We start from the raw sequence: 20,117 nt of genomic DNA, 5'->3' as shown, positions 1-20,117 counted from the left end.
TCAGATCATACTGGTGCTGGGTGATCCTTTCTGGACTTTTATTTTGTGCATATTTTTTATTTAATGAAAATACCGTAGAACTATTGTTCTACGGTTTCGACTAAAAATACATAACTGAAATTCTAGTGAACAAATAACCTATACTCTTTGCATTGGTGGACGATGCTACAAGATGGTACTGTTTGGCAAGGAAACATACGTGTTAGAAGGGAGAGAGGGATTGACAGAATATGGTGGACGTATTATTGAGCCTCGGGGTGGAAGATCGCAGTGAAGATGAGACCAGGTTCTGCTATTTCCATCAACATCTGTGCGCCAACTTTCAGTCCATAACACTTGAGAAAGTTTATCCAAGTTCGGCCATAAAAAAGCAGCGATCTTCTTGGTTCGTGAATCCAACTCGGAACTTATATCCATGGCTTGTCTTCAGTGTGACCATTAAACTGGTGTATTCAGTTATGGCAAGGCCGAGCATCTTGAGTACATGTGTTCTGGCAGAGCAAGGAATGCACTACAGGAAAAATAATATGTGAACACAATGTATTCCCTATCCAAATCTAGAAATAATTTCCTGCTTCACGTCAGTGTCTACCATGATACTAATACCTTTTATCCAAATATAGCAATCCAAATTTCCAAATTAGTCGACAACAGGTTCCAAAAACCCCACCCGCCCGGATAGAAAAGAGTATTCTTGGAACATACTGTGCATGTTTTAAAATCGTGTGTTAGGATGAGAAGGAACAAGTGTGGCGTCTCGCCTAGGGAGCAGAAACCTGTAGGGTCCTCGTACTTTGGGCACTGCAAATGAAACACACTAGATTCAGTAGGAAGAGAAATGCATCAACGGCGGCTGCTGCCATCCTAGGATTACCCGCGACCAAGGGACTTGTATTTATCAGGGATGGATGAAGAATTCGTACCTCGTTCTCCATGGTAAAACCCTATGCAATCGCCAAGAGGGGGTTTTCTCTAAACAAGTAGACGAGGGAGAAGGGGATTCAGGCCCAGTGAAATATTGCCGTTTCGTCCGTCCAGCTTACTGCTAAAGCTGGAAAGGTGGGGTTTTTTGTGATTTGACAGCTCACTTGGCATTACTGCGGTGCTACGACTGGGATGTGTCTACCGTGCAGTTGTGCACTCTAATTTGGTGCATGGCACATGGACCCCGTTGTCAGATGCCCCACATATCAGCAAAAGGAAGTAGAAAGACTAGAGTAACTAGTTACACATAAATATATTTTTGACAGAGAGATACTTACTCTGTAAAGAAATATAAAAATCTTTTATATCACAACTTTATACATAAGAAAAACCAAGGGGAATATATATAACATATATAATTATAAAAACAGAGTTGCTGATGATGGTGTGCCTGCCATCCTGCAATATAGGCCGTCCGATTTATATCTGACGGATAGGAAGGAAACTATGGAAGTTTTGCAAAAAGGTACCCACACACCTCTCCACATTTGCAAGTAAGGCCTTCCCTCATTCATCCTTTTCTCTCACAAGATAAAATACTCATACAAATGCATCTTGATGTTACGTGCAATGCATGGGCATCATGGTGGTTCAGCTAAGAATATAATACTCAGACATGCTCACGGTTCTGGACTTTGGGCCACAGGCCGGTGGGCCTACATGTGCGGGGAGCCATGTGTTCTACCTCAACGCTTTTCATATTGCAAGTGATCGGTACGGCGCTGGTTTTAGATGCTGTCGCAAGGCGAATACACAAAATTGAATAAAGCGCGGGAGCTGTTAGAATGAAATCGAACGACAGTTCCTAACCAGCAATCAAAGCTGCGATTCTATCAATGATATACCATGTGATAAATAATATTGCCATACTACTTATACACAAAAGACACTTGTTTCACCATGCTAGATTATTACATCAAAATCTCTCGGAGGATAGATTAGTTCGGCAGTTGCGTGCTGCTACTGAAGAATTTCAAAGTTGATTTGGACCAACTCTCCTTACCGAGAAAGTTGGATATTGACATCATCCCCTACCGCAAGATATGATTTAGATTTGAACCTTAACCATCCTTTAGCATCAATCATCATGCGACCATCCTTTGTACTTACAGTATATTGAGCAGGTTCATTCACACCAAGGCTACGCATGGTAAGAGAAACTTTGCCTCGGTCGCCCGGATTGTTGAACGACTCCCTCGTTGCTCTAGGAATTGTCTGTTTGCAAACAATAAGACATACACAAACAGTTAGATCAACATAGTGAATCATGTGAAACAACATGGAAAGAAAAAAGAACGAAGCACTTGGGCGGCCAATGCTTACCAAGAAGGTGGACATGTCGGTTTTTGTAAGGACTTTGGTATATGCAGTGCGAACTACAGCCCAGTCTGTTGCCGGTGCAAATACTGGTTCCATTGCCGCTGCACGGGCCGGAGCAGATGCATGTGCAAGTGTTGGTGCAGGTACCGGAGCCGTTGCTGGTGCCCGTGCCGGTGCGACTGTTAGTGACGCTGCTGCTGCCGGAGATGGTGCTCCTTGTAGAGCTGGTGCCGGTGTCGGAGCAGGTGCCGGTGTCGATGCCCGATCCTCCGATAGATCAGCCTGATTCGCTGACGCGGTCGGTGCCCAATCCTCAGCTGGATTAGACTGAGTTGCGGCCGCTGTCAGTGCTAGAGCAAGTGCCGTCGGAGAAGGTGTCGATGCTCGATCCATTGCTGAAGGTGGTATCGATGTGCGAGACAGCGGCGATCGTGTCTGGTCTGCTATGATCAGCTTTTTAACTTTACTAGGCTCCGTGACCGTGATCTAGTCTTTTTCTTCATTTCTTTTAAACGCGAGAAGGACTAATCATGGCGTGTTTGTTAAACCAAGCTGCAGTTCATCAATGGGATTCAGCTTGAACACAGAAAACAGACTAATCCAATTGTTTCCAGTAAGTGATGGATAGTGCCTTCGTTACTGACACGATATAAGAAGTGAAACCTGCAAAAATAACCATCGTAGAGCAAACCAAACGGTTTATTTTGTGATGAATGTCACATGGCAAAACCTGCATCGTAAAATTGCAGCAAAAGAAAGAAAACATGACATGAAATTAATAAGATTTGGAAAGTAAATCAATAAGATTTACTTGATGTGACATGAGTTAATCCTTACCAGGAAATCAATATGTTGAAGTACTAAATAGAAGATTGATCGTCCAACTACGCGTGGCATGCAGGGCCCCCGACTACTCCCACAAGCAGGACAGTCCAAAGGTCGTGACAAATCATATGGACCGAACATCCATGGGACTGGAAATCCTGGCGGGTGCGATAAACCCTGCAATGCATACAGATATTGGAGTGTAACCATAATTGATAAACCGTCCTCACAAAAAAGATGATCTGGATACTTCAAAAATTACAGACTGAATTGAGTGGACAGACATTAACATAGACTGTTCTCAGGACTCACCACACACCAAAAGCGGCAGTAATAAACAATACAGGGTTCACAAACACAAATCAAGTACTGAACAATAGTACTTACTACAGACAAGCAAAGTTGCACTAATTAAACTCTGCAGACTATTTCTTGCCACCGACCTATGGGATGAACCCCGCATAACTGACTAGGCCATGGAATTCATGAGAGATGTCTACCTACACCATCACCATCTCGTCAACCTTGGAGAACCTAACAAAGTGGTCTTTCCACTCATAAACATGATGATGAAGACAGGTCGCATCAGATTTATCGGGAAGCTTTACAAGAACCACACCCTTCGTAATCGAAGGCACAACCAGGAAATTGTTGTGGTCAAGTAAAGCCTCGAGAACACGTCTGACAACAATGCTACAGGAAAACACTAGTTCAGGACACGTGGTGACAAGGACATGGCAGCTGGATAGTTTAGCAGTAGAACTCATCCTCAGGTCTTCCAGTTCACATGGCATGACTTTGAGAACTTCATCTCCACCACGGACCTGGTTCTAATTCAAATAGAAACCAAATATTTTATTACTACTTCCATTCAGAAATATAAGATGATTTTCGATATTTTACTCCATATATAACTACATATACGCACATAAATGAGTTAACAAGGACACGAGAACATGTCTTCAAAGGCATGAGAGCAGAGGGATTACTTGCAATATCCATAACACAAGTTACTAAGGCAAATATACCCTCTTCAAAGGTAGAATTGATGTTCATAAAGTAGTTGAAAGTAATCTATAAGAAATCAGTGTCAACCTCTCGCATGTTTTGGTCAAAAGAGGAATTTAGAACCGTCATTTGGCACACACAAATCACATGCAAGATCACCCAGAAAGTTGTACTACTAGTACTAGTACTACGTTTTAGATGAAAAAACATGATCAAGATCGAGAAAAAGATTGTCAAGAAGAGATATTACCTGGACTTGCTTAATGAGGGATCCTGGAGAGGGGGGCTTGGACAGGGCGATGGCTTTGAGCTTGTCTGTGGTAGTCTCGGCGGGGTGCTTGCACTTGTTCGTACCATGAGCCTCGATGGTTTTGGCCAGATCCATAGACATCACTTCGGCCGGTGCTCCAACGTCCATCAAGAAACTTGACAGGATCGAGAAGAGGTGTCTAGAGGGGGGTGATTAGACCCTCAACAAAGAAAAGTAGCAGTTTTCAATTTCTTTAAGTTAAGGTGGAATTTTAGCACAAGTTTAAACAAATCACAATACATTTCAAGCAAGCATGGCAAGAGTATATGAGCAGCGGAAAGTAAAGCATGCAATTTGCAAGAATATAAAGGGATGGGATTGGAGTGTGCAAACGCAATTGGAGACACGAAGATTTTTTCTGTGGTTCCGATAGGAGGTGCTATCGTACATCCACGTTGATGGAGACTTCAACCCACGAAGGGTAACTGTTGCGCGAGTCCATGGAGGGCTCCACCCACGAAGGGTCCATGAAGTAGCAACCTTGTCTATCCCACCATGGCCATCGCCCACGAAGGCTTGCCTCACTAGGGTAGATCTCCACGAAGTAGGCGATCTCCTTGCCAGTACAAACTCCTCGGTTCAATTCCACGATCTTGACGGAGGCTCCCAAGTGACACTTAACCAATCTAGGAGACACCACTCTCCAAAAGGTAATAGATGGTGTGTTGATGATGAACTCCTTGCTCTTGTGCTTCAAATGATAGTCTCCCCAACACTCAACTCTCTCTCGCAGATTTGGATTTGGTGGAAAGATGATTTGAGTGGAAAGCAACTTGGGGAAGGCTAGAGATCAAGATTCTTGTGGTTGGATTGGAATATCTTGGTCTAAACACATGAGTAGGTGGCTCTCTCTCAGAAAATGAATGATGGAAGTGTAGGCACGTTCTGATGGCTCTCCTCACGAATGAAGGAAGGGTGGAGGGGCATATATAGCCTCCACACAAAATCTAGCCGTTACACAAAATTCACCAAACTCGGTCGGACCGAATCAAGAAAATCAGTCAGACCGATTTGGTTCAAAATGTGAATGTTAGGATTTTTGGTGGGACCAATATGATCAACTCGGTGGGACCGATGTGCTAGGGTTAGGGTAAAACCCCAACTCGGTTTGACCGATTACACAAACTCGGTGAGACCGATTCTGGTACTAAGCAAAACAGAGAGTTAGTCAAGCAAACTTGATGGGACCGATTGCATATGTCGGTGAGACCGAAATAATTGCAACAGGCAACAGAGAGTTTGCAAGCCCATCTCGGTGAGACCGAGATCCCATCAGTGAGACCGAACTGATTAGGGTTGTGGCAGCGGCTATGTCAAATGAACTCGGTGGCGCCGGATAGATCAAATCGGTGGGGCAGAGTTTGACTTTAGGTTTGGGACATATGTGGAAATGAGAAAGTGGTTGAGGGCTTTGGAGCATATCACTAAGCACTTCGAGCAAGCAAGCCATTAAGCAACACCTCATCCCCTTTTAATAGTATTGGCTTTTCCTATGGACTCAATGTGATCTTGGATCACTAAAATGAAAATGTAGAGTCTTGAGCTTTTGAGCTTTTGCCAATCTTCTTTCCTTAGCATCTTGAAGGGGTTCCACATCCTCTTGTCCATGCCACTCCACTGTTGAACTCATGTGAAATATACTAGATAAAAGTATTAGTCCAACAAGAGATATGTTGACATTAATTACCAAAATCACCCAGGGAGCACTTGTGCTTTCAATCTCCTCCTTTTTGGTAATTGATGACAACATACATCAAAGCTTTAGATAAGGATATAGAGAATAGAAAGTAAAGCTTTGGAAGGACATGTAACATGCATATGCTCCCTCTACATGTACGCAATTATGTAAATATGGAATGAAAGAACATGTGACTGCATAAGCATGATAGAGCAAGCAATGAATTACATGTATCTTGGCTATATGCATCAGAGCAAATGGTATGAATATAGGAAGTGTACCTTTATGTTCATGAGTCCTTCTTGCAAACAATATGTACATCAGCAAGAGATCATCATGCACATGAGTGTGATGCATATACTTAACTTGTGGTCTTGAGGTGGCTTTGGAAGAGATGAACCTGAGTAAACAAGGTTAGATAACACAGAAACATCTACTAAGCAGAGCAAGAACAGCAAACCACAAGAGTACCAAGATTGGGATGACATGTAGAGATTGAGTCCTATGTACTCTATTGGATATAGACATGTCCCCAAAGAGTGTAGATATGCAATGAATTTGAAGATTTCCTTCCCTTAGATGTCTTTCTCCCCCTGAATCTTATATGGGATACTGGGAGAAGGTAGGGACAAGAAAATCAGAGCAAAACAAGAAAATCAGAACAAAACAATCATAACACATCGTAACATGTATTTTCCCCTCTTAAAGACATGTGACTTCTCTTCTCTTTGAATACCGAGCATCTGGGAAGACTAAGAAATCTTTCCTTCCCATAAGGTCTCTCTCTCCCTTTGATGTTATTAAGGTTTGATGTGATCTCTCTCTCCCCCCTTGACATCAATTTCCAAGAAGGGATCTTCTGGAGTGTGAGTCAAATAGTTTTGGTCCTTGAGTCACATAACAAAGCAGCATATAATGTGATGCAGGTAGAGGACAAGAATCATTGAGTGGAGCTGGAACAAATATGCATAATGCAAATGGCAAAGTGTCTTCTCAGCATTGAAATCGGTAACACCGAGTTGTTTTCTTCGGTGGGACCGAGGTGGTTCGGTTTGACCAAAAGAGACAAGCTGGTGAGTCCGAGTTCAACAATAAGAGAGAACAATTGTCATCTTAGCTCACTAGGCAACTAAGATCTCACAAGGATTTGCAAGGAATTAACTGAAAGATTTGCAATGAATTGGATGCAGGGAAGCAGAAAATAACAGAGAATAGAAATCTAGATGAAGGTTTTTTAAGGAAACAAACATGCAAGTGACAAATGCAAGAACATAGAGAAACACTAGAGAACTTCATCTAGAATTGGTTGGCGAAAAGTCACCTATGTTAGATTATATTGACTAAGGAGTCAAGGGAGAACACTTGATCGTAGGTCCTACTCATCGTTTAAGCTCACAATGGGGTTACCATTTTAGTTTAAGCATTTTGCTGTATTCACATCTTGTTGAGCTGCTTTGACCCATGTTTTGGGGTAAAGCTTCTCTAAGGTGGAATATCATACCTTGGGTGGTGGTGTTGATCTTGATCATGTAGTTGAACTTGTGTTGGATGCTCAAGGTTGATGTAGCTCATCAATGATTGGGAGCACCACTTGTAGTTTGAGTTCATCTACCTACATGGGTTACTCTTGCAAGGAAGAGCACTTGTGTATCCAAAGTGAAAAGCATGAAATTTGATACCAAATGAAATTTGATATAAAGAAATTGTCAGAGGATATGTTGAAAGGTTTCATGCTTCCTCGTATTCAACCACCAATTTGTAGAGACTTGGTGATGTAGAGATTGCTCAAGATGTGAGTGAGTTACAATCTCATAGATTTAGATTCATCCGAGTACCTACAAGGGTTAGATAGCATGAAAGGGCACAAGTATATCCAAGACATATGATCATCATAAGAGAAATATCAAGGATTAGTCAAAGTCTCATGCCTTGCATGTATCCAAATGGAGTTTCTACTCCAAGTTTGAAGCATCATTGATGTTCCATTCACCTCTCAAACGGCAAAATACTTTCTCATCAAGCGGTTTGGTGAATATATCCGCCAATTGCTTATCGGTATGAACATGCTTAAGATCAATATCTCCTTTAGCAACATGATCTCGGATGAAATGATGATGAAATTCAATATGCTTAGTTCGAGAATGTTGCACGGGATTATGAGCCATCTTAATAGCACTTTCATTGTCACAAAGCAATGGGACATGTTTCACATAGATCCCATAATCTTTAAGGTTTGCGTCATCCAAAGTAATTGAGCACAACATGAACCGGCAGCAATGTATTCCGCTTCGGTGTGGATAAGGATACCGAGTATTGTTTCTTGGAGGACCAATACACAAGAGATCTACCAAGAAATTGACAAGTACCCGAAGTGGACTTTCTATCAACCTTGTCACCGGCATAGTCCGAATTGGAGTAGCAAACAAGATCAAAGGAGGACCTCTTAGGATACCAAATGCCAAAATTTGGTGTATGAATTAGGTATCTCACTATCCTTTTCACAGCCTTAAGATGACATTCTTTGGGGGCCGCTTGATATCGTGCACACATGCACACACTTAGCATAATATCAGGACGGGAGGCACATAGATATAACAATGAACCAATCATAGAGCGGTAAACCTTTTGGTCAACCGATTTTCCATCCTTAGTAAACTCAAGATGTCCACTAGTAGGCATGGGTGTTACCATACCTTTGCTTTCTTGCATGTTGAACTTCTTGAATAAGTCCTTGGTATACTCCGTTTGAGAAACAAATGTTCCCTCCTTAGTTTGCCTGATTTGCAAACCAAGAAAGAACTTGAGTTCACACATCATAGACATCTCAAACTTCTTCGACATTAGCTTTCCAAACTTTTCACTAAAATGAGGGTTAGTCAAACCAAAAATGATATCATCAACATAAATTTGGCACACAAATAATTCACCGTTAACCATTTTCGTAAAAAGAGTGGAATCTATCTTTCCAGTCTCAAAGCCTTTTTCAATAAGGAACTTGGTCAAGCATTTATACCACGCTCTAGGAGCTTGTATAAGTCCATAAAGAGCTTTGTGAAGTTTGTAAACATGGTCGGGTTTCTTAGGATTAACAAATCCGGGAGTTTGTTTAACATAAACTTCCTCCTCAATTTCCTCATTTAGAAAAACACTTTTAATGTCCATTTGGTACAATGTAATATCATGGTGATTTGCATAGGCAAGTAATATGCGGCTGGACTCAAGTCTAGCAACGGGGGCATATGTCTCACCATAGTCCATACCTTCGACTTGAGTGTAGCCTTGGGCGACGAGACGTGCTTTCTTGCGAACGACTTGTCCATCTTCGTCTTTCTTGTGGCGAAACACCCATTTGGTACCGATGATGTTGTGGTTTGTCGGTATACAAAAGTAGGGGCCCTCCTTTTGACCCCTTTACTTGTGCACGGGCAGTCAGAGCCACGCGCCGCGGCCACACTTAGCAGGGCAGAGGAGGGAGGCCAGAGAGAAGCCAAAACACAAGACAACCAAAGCAACGCCAAGGCCAGAGACACAAAGAGCAGAGAGGTGAGGTGGACTCCCCGGCAAGACCCTTGCCGGGGCGACCTCCGCGGCCCTGGCAAGAGCCTTACCGGGGCAGCCTGCCCAACACCAACAGAGCGAGCCACCCTTGAGCCCAGGAGTTCCAAACACCGCCAACAACTACATTGGATCCAAGGCTCGGGAGGCACCTCCGTGGTGGCATGCAGATCTTTGTCAAGATCATAAACATGTGAGGTCAAATGAGAACCAGAAGACGGCGACCCTCGGCGGGATCCTAGCCGAGGAAATCCACAAGACCCCCGGCAAGCACCTTGCCGGGGACGACTGCAACGCCACGGCAAGACCCTTGCCGGACCCCCGGCAAGACCCTTGCCGAACACATCAGCGGGGCCACTGCCAGGTCCACATCAACCAAGACTCCGCCGCCGTTCGCATGCAGCTGCCGGACCAACCAGATGGGCCGGCACCTGCGTGACAACATGCGACTTCCAGACCAACTCACCAAGCGCCTGCGTGGAGGCATGCAGATCTTCGTGAAGACCCTGTCACCACGCCACCTCAGCTGCATGCCTGCCTACATGGCACCGCACGCATCGCTGTCCCGGGCGCGTGTCGAAGTGAGGCGGAGCGGCAACGGACGGGACGGGACGGGCGCGTGTCGAAGCTAATGGACACCTAAGTAGCACATTTAATGTGCTTTGTCCCATAACGCTGGGCGATAAGCTCACGCACTATAGACCTTTCCACCTCCTGTATGCCACTGTGGCAACCCCTTTTGCCTATAAAAGGAGGCCCAAGGTGACCAGGATTGGGATTCGGCTCTTTTGGGCAAGTTGCACCCCGTAGCTAGCTCAAGAACACAAGAACAGTCAATACATCCACCAAAGCAGGACTAGGGTATTACGCATACTCACGGCCCGAACCTGGGTAAACGACCCGTGTGCTAGCTCCTAAACCTGCTCTTCTCACGACCCCGCGTTCGCTGACCATAGAAGGGATCCCAGTGACCCCATAGGTGCCGTTCCCATCGACATCTTTGGCGCGCCAGGTAGGAGGCGCGCAGTTGTGAGAATCTGGTCTAGCAGTTAGCCTAGCGGCTCTTCATCGCCATGGATCCCAAGAAGAAGGCGGCCACAGCGGTCGGTACGTCAGGAGCCGGACAACCCGTACTGGTGCGGGCGAGCAGCGGGCCGATCGCGGACAGGACCCGAAGCGCGGCCCGCGAGCACCAACATCGGTGTCGTTCGTGCACGAGACGACGGGCCGCACGCCACAAGATCCAGAGACGGAGTTGGGCCCTGCAGGCGGCGCGGGGCCATCCGGGGGCGTCGCCGTGACACCCACGGGCGGCTCGACGACCTCTAAGACGCCCACCCCGGCGCCCACAGCACGCTCTTCCCATGGTTTGCGCGACGAGCAGCGTCACCACACCGGTGACCCTAGACACCGCCATGGGAAGAGCCCTGTGCATCGTCCGCGGGACGAAGGAGGCCAGCATGCCCGCCGAAGTGCTGGTGAAAATGGCACGCAGCCGCTGGGCCGTGATAGAGCTCCTTCTAACGTGGTTAGAAGTCGAAGCACGCCACAGTCCATGCAGCCTTGGCCACCACCCACGCCAGCAGAAGCTTTGGCGCGCGTGCAGCCGCTCCTTGACTTCCCTCCTGCTGCGGATAAGCTCGACGAGTGGAGAGCCACCATTTGGAGCCTCGTCGCCGTCGCCAACAAAGACGAGCCACGGCCGACGGGGCCCTTAGGCCGGTGCTCCATCGAACCACCACACGCCAGCGGTGGAGGGCCCGGAGGTGCCGCGGCCACGGTGCACTCTCCTCCTCCAAGCCAGCCACCGCGGGTGTCAGTCCGTCGTGATGACGCTTGTGATAACATCTCCATAGCGTCGTCCGACCCATGGACCCACCGCGACCTACGCCAGGTCCTTCGGGAGCGAGCTCATGAAGACGCTCGAACCACCATCGAGCGCCGGCGCGATACACGCGACCAACGCCAGGTCCTTCAGGAGCAAGCTCATGAAGACGCTCGAACCACCATCGAGCGCCGGCGCGATACACGCGACCAGTCGGATAGGCGGGCGGGGCCTGCTATGGACCACCCAGCGCCGGGAGGCTCCGGCGGCCTACCTTACGAGGTGGGTTGCCCAGCCTTTACCCGTGAGCTGCGGCAGTTCCAGTGGCCGTCTCACCGCATGTTCAAGCCCGACGTCGGCGAGAAGTACAACGGCAATACACACTCGTCAGAGTTCCTCAGCATCTACACCATCACAATTGAAGCTACTGGAGCTCGCGACGACAAGGTACTTGCCAACTACTTCCCGTTGGCGCTGAAGCCCAACGTCATGTCTTGGTTGATGCATTTGCCGGTGGATTCCATTTCTTCTTGGTCGGATATATGCCATGAGTTCGTTGGTGCCTTCACTGGAGGCCACCAAGCTCATGGCCAGGCCAGTGATTTGCATATCATTCCCCAGAAGGAATGGGAAACCCTGCGCAAGTACATACAGAGGTTCAGCCGGGTGCAGTAGAACATCCCCAATGTTCATCCCGCCGGTATGATTAGCGCGTCCCATCAGAACATGCACAATTGCAAGATGCGCGAAGAGCTGGTGATGAACAAGGTTAGGGATGTGGCAGAACTTTATGTCCTGGCTGATAGGTGCGCCCGGGCTGAAGAGGGAAGGAAGTACCCCGGCGAGGATGCCGGCGTGGAAACCGACTCTACTGACGAAGACACCGTCGCCTCGACGAAGAAGGATCGGTGTCGCAACAGGAAGCGCAAGGGCAAGACCATGCTTGCCGTCGAGGGATCCGACGACACCGGCACCACCAAGAAGACCAGGGCAGACGACCCCGACAAGGAGATTGCCGCGTGCGCCGCTTGTCGGGCCTTAGCGGCTGCCGATAAGCCATGGGGCTCCGACAAGCAGTACTGCAAGATCCATCGCACCAAAGGCCGCGACCTATAGAACTGCCGCCAAGTCGAGCTGCTTACTGAAAAGCAAAAAGTCGAGTATGAGAGGCGGGACAAGGAGAAGGGCCAAGATGGCGCCGAAGGATCCGGCAAGAAGCGCGGCGACCAGGGAGGTCGCCGCGGCAAGGATAACCAGCAAGAGAGGCCCGCTCGGGGCCGCGACAAGAAGCAAGAAGATGATGATCATGACGGGGACGACGAGTCCGGTGAGCATGAGTTCCAGAAGGCTACGGAGGCCATGTGGGTTGATGGTGGCGCCTCGCTGCATACTTCTCACCGCCAGCTCAAACAGCAGGCCCGTGAGATCAGAGCAGTAGAGCCCTCGTTCGACGCTCAGAAGCCACTGAAGTGGTCCAGCACGCCCCTCATCTTTGACGCCGAGGACCACCCCGACAGCCCGACTGCGGTCGGGTGATTGCCGTTGTTGGTCCCACCAACGATACACAACCTCAAGGTGAACAAGATGCTGGTTGACGGCGGGGACGGTCTGAACTTGATCTCACCCGTTGTGATCAAAAGGCTCCAAATTCCTGATGGAGACCTCGAGGAAACGGGAACGTTTCAAGGGGTCAACCCGGGAAGGAGTGTGACGCCCTCGATTCAATCATACACTAATCATACACGGAAATGTGTACGATCAAGATCAAGGACTCACGGGAAGATATCACAACACAACTCTAGACACAAATTAAAATAATAGAAGCTTTATATTACAAGCAAGGGGCCTCGAGGGCTCGAATACATAAGCTCGAATACACAAGAGTCAGCGGAAGCAACAATATCTGAGTACAGACATGAGTTAAACAAGATTACCTTAAGAAGGCTAGCACAAAAGTAGCAATGATCGAAAAGGCGAGGCCTCCTGCCTGGGAGCCTCCTAACTACTCCTGGTCGTCGGCGGTCTCCACGTAGTAGTAGGCATCGACGGTGGCATCTAGCTCCTGGGCTCCGACATATGGTCGCATCAACCGGAAAGAAGAAGAAAGGGGAAAAGGGGGAGCAATGCAACCGTGAGTACTCATCCAAAGTACTCGCAAGCAAGGATCTACACTACATATGCAACATTATCAAAGGAAGGCTATATATGTGGACTGGGCTGCAGAAATGCCAGAATAGAGGGGAGAACCTAGTCCTATCAAAGACTAGCATCTTCTGGAAACCACCATCTTGCAGCAACAGGAGGGAGTAGAGTAGCATAAAGTAATGTAGTAGTAGTGTTATCAACCTCGGCCAGAGATCCTCTCTCGACTCCCTGCGAGAAAGCAATCCGAGAGCCATACTATCCATTTATCACATCATATCCCAGTCTCATCTCAAGTATCCAGTTCTAGTTGTATCGATCAGGATACAACTCCAAGTGTCCGTTACCATAGGACAGGCTATCATAGATGTTTTGTTCCCTGCGGGGGTGCACCATCTTACCTACCACGCTCGATTAACTCCGGCCGGACACACTTTCCTGGGTCATGCCCGGCCTCGGCCAAACAATACGCCGCAACCCAACCTAGGCTTAATAGAGAGGTCAGCACGCCGGACTAAACCTATGCCCCTAGGGGTCATCGGCCATCTCCCCGGGATCTCCTGCACGTTGCGAGGGCGGCCGGTGAGCAGACCTAGCTACCTCCTTCAACAAGGCAGGTGCTTACGCAGTCCAACCCAGCGCGCGCCGCTCAGTCGCTGACGTCTATTAAGCTTCGGCTGATGCATACGACGCAGAACGCCCATACTATGCCCACGTGATGGTTAGTGCTATCAGGCCAGAGGCCCCTCGGATCAAATATCCAAATCGTAGTGGATTGGGAACTCGCGGTAACTAGCAGAGACTCACGAAAGATGTTACCCCGTGGCCCCGTCTCGAGGACTTGCGGCAAGGGCTAGGAATGCCCGGCCACGCCTCGTAATTATCTCGCGGGCACCCTCCAGGTCAACCCGTCTCCACATCACTCGCAATTAAGCTCGCGCGGGTACCCCTCAGGGCCGACCCATCTTTAGTAACATGGTTCAGTGTAAAGTCATAGTAACCATAGTAACTGTGTGTCCAAACATCAAGGGGAAAACCCGAGGAATCACCCCCGGTGAATTCCACTCGACGTAATCATCAAGGTGAACGTAAGAAGAACCACCCCCGAGGTTCACACTTGAGGGGTTGCACGGCAGAGTCGTATCGGAAGTGGTTAAGGCGGAATCACCCTTGATGACCACGACCGAATAGCTACACTACAGGGTTAACATCAGAAGTGTTGTAGAGGTCTCACCCTCGACACTCGATAGTAACCCAGTAGTGTCGAGCAACTAAGGGGAAAGTGATGTGCGGTGCCGGGGACTGGTCTTCGATCCCGTTGATCGGGTCTTTGATGATGAAGCAGGGGCAACAAGGACAAGGTGGGTGTCACTGATGGATCACTAACCAACCTACACTTGGCAGTTTAGGATAAGCAGGTAAGGTACAATGAGCAGGTTACAAAAGCAGGCTATGCATCAGAATAGGAGCAAACAATAACAGTAGCAAAATCTAATGCAAGTGTGTGAGAATGGAATGGGCGATATCGGGATGATCAAAGGGGGGGCTTGCCTGGTTGCTCTGGCAAGGAGGGGCCGTCGGTGACGTAGTCAATCACAGGGGCGACATCGGTCTCGGGGTCTACCGGAGAGAAGAGGGGGAAGAAACAATAAGTATAAAGCAAACAAAGCATCATAAAGCATAACAGGACAAAAAGCGGTGCTAGGGGTGTTCTAACGCAGTACTACGCGTTGCAGACGGAGAGGGAAAACATCCGGAGGTTTTTCGGTGTTTGGCGTTTTCCGGACAAAGAAAAAGAGGGGGAAAGTTCCATGTTCAGCATGCTAGGGGCATGTGATAGATGAACGGACAGCGTATTCGGGTTCATTGGATTTTTCTGAGCAACTTTCATATATAAAACATTTTCATCGGAGTTATGGATTATTTTATATGATTTTCTAAAGTTTAAAGGATCTTTTAATTTATTTAATTCGAATTACAAATAGTGAAATGATTTTTTTTTAAACTTAGCAGGGGGCTAGCCACACTCAAGGACATGTGGGGTCAAGGAGCTGGGTTGACTCAGTCAACACTTTTACTAGTCAACCAATGAACAATGCATTGGGCCCTACTTGGCATTGGCACAAACTATTAATTAGGCTTGTAAATAAAAGGGGCCACATGTCATCTGTACATACACTATTCTACCCACTAATTAACACCTAGTAGTACTAATCTAAGCAAGGGCCGGCCACTACGGCCACATGCACGACGCACACACACAGCACACACAAGTTAGTAGGCTAGAAGTTATTAACATAAGAAGTCATTTTGTGATTTTTGTAGGATTTAAACTATTCATCAAAAGGATTTGGTCCAGTGGGATAACATGGAGTTTGTCACATATACTTTCTACACATATTATTTTTAGGCCTGTTAGTAGTTGTTTAACCGCTGATCAGAGGCTGTCAAGGGGGTTAGTCATTGTGAAAATAGAAAAGCTAGCAACATGTACAGTAGCTAGTAGTGGTACATGTAGAGGAGCGATGGGCAGAGCCGTGGCGCGGGCGATGCAGTGCGCAAACGCCGTGACGCGAGCGAGTGGCCCACGTACGCAGCAAGCGCGCGACGCCGGGGCCGGCCAAGGCGCGAACGCGGGTGCGCGCAAGGGAAGGCGCGGTGACGCCGACGCAAGGGAGCGGCAACGGGCGGCGTGAGCGGCGGTAGGCGCTGCTGCGGTTCGAGCACGCGCGCGCGTGCAGCAGCGACAACAGCAGCATAGCAGGCGAGCAGTGCGGAGAGAGGCGATGGCAGCGTTGTTGAGCGGCTACAGGCGATTGCGGCCACAGAGCGCACGGCGCGGGTGCAGCTGTGATGAGCAGCGGGCGCTGTGCGAGGTCGTGCAGGGCGCAGGCGGCGCACGCGCAGCTGCAGCAGGCGACAGAGGGAGCAGGTGCGGCGTGGCAAAGCGCGGGCCAGGCTGCAGCAGGGGCGGGACATCGGGCGCGGGGAGCAGTGTTCGACGACGGGACGGCTATGGGGTACGGTGGAAGGCAAGGGGAGGTCGAGCGAGAGTTGGGGCTCACCGGGATGCTCGCGGGTGGTGCTCGGTGAAGCCGGAGGGTTCGGGAGGTGCAGATCGACAGCGATGGCAGTGGTGGCCGAGGGGGAAGGAGTCGATGCGTGCGTCGCCGAGGTGGTCTCCCGGCCCCGATCCAGTAGTGTAGGCGACGAAGACGACGACGTAGGTCCTCTGGGGCTCCAGAGGACGACGAATGGTGGCCGGTGGCCATGCCAACGGAGGTGCCGTGGCGGCAACAATGCCCGGTGGAGGGGTGTAGAAGGTCAGGGGAGAGGGGAGAGGGAGTGAGTGAGGAGGAAAAGATCTCTGGGAGGATGACAGGGCCGAGGGGGCTCGGCCTTATCTCCTCGGCGGCAAGACGCGGGGAGGCGAGGTGGTCTAACGGCGACCGCTCGGGCGCGCGCCTCGGTCGGTTGAGCAGGGGACTGGGACGACCGCGGAGGAGTGAGCTAGGCTAGGACAACTGGGCCTGTTCGGTGGCTAAGGCCCAGGGGTTTTCTCCTTCTCTAATCTTCTTTACCTTTCTTTGTTTCTCTGATTAGTTTTTAGCTTTATTTTAGTTTTATAAAATGTCAAGTTAGAACCTAAATTAGTATCAATAATCAGTCCACTGCCACATTAACCTTTACTCCTAAGTAAAATAGTTTAATATTTTAAACATTAGGAAAGGCATTCAACTAATTGTGTTAGCTACTGTTTTCATTCACAAAAGGGCATTTAAATACTTTACAAAAATGTCGGATCATCACCATAATTAGCTATGGAAAATTTGCAACACTTTGAACATTTTATCTTGCATGTTTGAGAAATTTGAAATTTGGGCTTTAATTTGAATTTGAGTTTGACCTAAGATTTGGATCAAGCGAGGATTAGCAATAGTAATGTGATGAGATGGCACCATTAGTAGGGAATTACTGTAGCTTAAATATCCGGGCGTCACAATTCTCCTCCACTACAAGAAATCTCGTCCCGAGATTTAAGTGGGGAAGTGAAGAGTAAACTTTGGAAGAAAGGACCCTTATAGGGTTAATTATCTAGTGAACAATTCAGGGAATGTGGCAGAATTATCTCTCGATTTGAATCTTAAGAAAAACATCGAGAGCAAAGTATGAAGGTACCATAAGAAGTTTCAAGCGAATGAAAAAAACGATCGATACCTGAATAGCGTGTGAGAAGGGGGTTCAGAGTATCGGTCATCTCTCGGAGGGTGGCTCGTGACAACACACAAAGCCAAGAGCAAATGATACTTCGGAATAAAGGATATACAGGAGAGTCAGGTTCCGATCCTGTGGAACTGTGGGTTATGGGCCCACCATGTGGGTTAAAAGTAGAAAGGGGGCCGATAGCAAGGCATGTCAGATGATAGACTGTCATTCATGTTGCCAACAACGTTGATACCAAGGGCGAGGGACGAAGAGAACTATTTTCCTGCTCGTTGAACGAGGCGGACCAATAGGCAAGGTTCACGTCCATCGGTGGTTACCGGAATGTCATCAACAATAGTAACAGGGTCTCACTGACAAGGCTGTACATCGGGGTGTTTTATAAGCAGGGAATTATTTCTGCTTATATCATATAGATCACAAGAAGGTTAAACAAACCAATGGAAAGGAAAAATGAAATTATTATGATAATCAGACCAATGGAAAGGAAAGGTGTTTATACCCAAGTATTATAGTATAACTTTCCCAAGGAAAGGCGGAGCATGATAGGGCTCCAAGTATTAAACCATTTAGACAAAGGGGCAATGAATTTATGAGGTTTACCCATCAACGGTGTTTGGATAATAGATCAAGAAACATTCGACAATGTGCTTCCAATGTTCTTATTGATATCCGGAATTCCTCAGTCATGCTTCGAGGCAGCATTAACATGGTGTTCCAAGTAGGGGTTGGAGTTGAAGATCACAAGAAATACTCAAGGAACAATTGTAGGAATAGCAAGGAGTCCATGGTATAACCAAGACATGATCAAACATGTGTTGGAAAGAAGACGAGGGGGCTGTCGATGATAACTCAAACCATCGAAGGTCAAGGATGGTATTTCTCACCATGAATTCAGTTGTCATTTCAACAGAAGTCAAAATGTTGATGCCGATCACGACGCATTCGTTGAGAGGCTCTATGAAGATGCCATCGAGCAGAAAAGGAAGGATGAAGTGAAAGGCTATGAGAACCACGGATTCGACACAAACTCGAAGTCAAGCTTGTTGTTCGAGGTGGAGTGATAAGATGAGGAAGATCGACGTAAGCTTAGCTCATCGTTGGAAGTTGCTCCGGCATAAGGACCGGGTAGCATAGTTAGAAGTTCACACGATAAAAATATAGCCGATCAGGCTAGGACTAATGTGATGGGGTATAAAGCTTCCATTTATCAAGTACTAGGTGTAATGCCGGAAGGTAAATCCGAGTAGAGGTTGGACGGGGGAAATATTGCTGAGTATAAGTATTTTAACTTATCTGGTAAATGGAATCAAGGAGGAAATATGGTCGGAGCCACGATTGCAAAGGATCAGTTCATCGGTACAAGATGAGCTTGTACCAAAGAAATAATTATTTTTACGAGCAGCTTCCATGATAAGTTCTACAGCGGGTCCATGGGCACGAACACAAAGGTTCAAGGTCGACTCCCACTTCTTCAATGCATAACCTTTCATTCACTCCTCGTTTTCGAAGAAATTGTAGTGCAGAAGATTTATCTGGCGAAGTACCAGAAGAGTAAGACTCGTGAGAACTCTCGGGTTCACGGGGATTATGGAAGGCATAATTTCAACCCATAGGGGAATTTTTATGAATCTATACAACCATCAACCAAGCAAAATATACGAGTTCGAAAGCAGAGTATCGAATTCAAAGCAGATGATATAATTTACCGAAGGTATTATGTATCAGGGAAAAACTCACAAGATTTTGGATGTGAAGGACACTGTCGGATAACAACCCAGCAATGGATCTGGCGATTCACGACAGAGTTGATGTGAGTATCAGTAATAAATCAGATGAAGGGGATGCAAAGGTATCGGCTTATAGAAACGTCTGAATGATTCTATGCTTGGGTATAACGGAATTATGATTTCAAGATGAAGGATCAGAAGCAGAGGCTCTGATCAAAAGACAAGTAAGTTGAATAGATGTAGATCGACAATCAATCAAGGTTTGGTTTGCCGAGAACCAGCTCATGCCCGGAGTGACGTCTGAGCCGGAAGGATGAATGCTAGGATCAGATTGAGGATTGCGAGCATTCGCAACATATTGGATCAAGGGACTCGAAACGATAGTGATAGAGGATGCCAACGGAGATTACTAGAAATATGGAATTAACCATAATGCAGGCATGCAAGACTTTCCAAAACAATATGTTGCTGAGGATTTTTAGAGAATTGAATAGTATTTCAAAGAATGTTGTGAAA

General features: G+C 47.4%; 1 long non-coding RNA gene across 1 annotated transcript; it reads right to left on the bottom strand.

The window, feature by feature from the left end:
• Positions 1-13,288: 13,288 nt before the first annotated feature.
• LOC141028198 (uncharacterized) lies at positions 13,289-18,007 on the bottom strand. The gene is made up of 2 exons (XR_012190460.1): positions 16,713-18,007; positions 13,289-13,567 (listed from the first exon to the last, which is right to left on the bottom strand). It is a non-coding gene; the product is annotated as an uncharacterized lncRNA (long non-coding RNA).
• Between the last annotated feature and the right edge of the window lie 2,110 nt (positions 18,008-20,117).

This window comes from Aegilops tauschii, unplaced genomic scaffold, assembly GCF_002575655.3.
Source record: "Aegilops tauschii subsp. strangulata cultivar AL8/78 unplaced genomic scaffold, Aet v6.0 Super-Scaffold_244, whole genome shotgun sequence".
Classification (NCBI taxonomy): domain Eukaryota; kingdom Viridiplantae; phylum Streptophyta; class Magnoliopsida; order Poales; family Poaceae; genus Aegilops; species Aegilops tauschii.
Note: the sequence above shows the minus strand (reverse complement) of the source record. Positions and strands in the feature narration are given on the sequence as shown.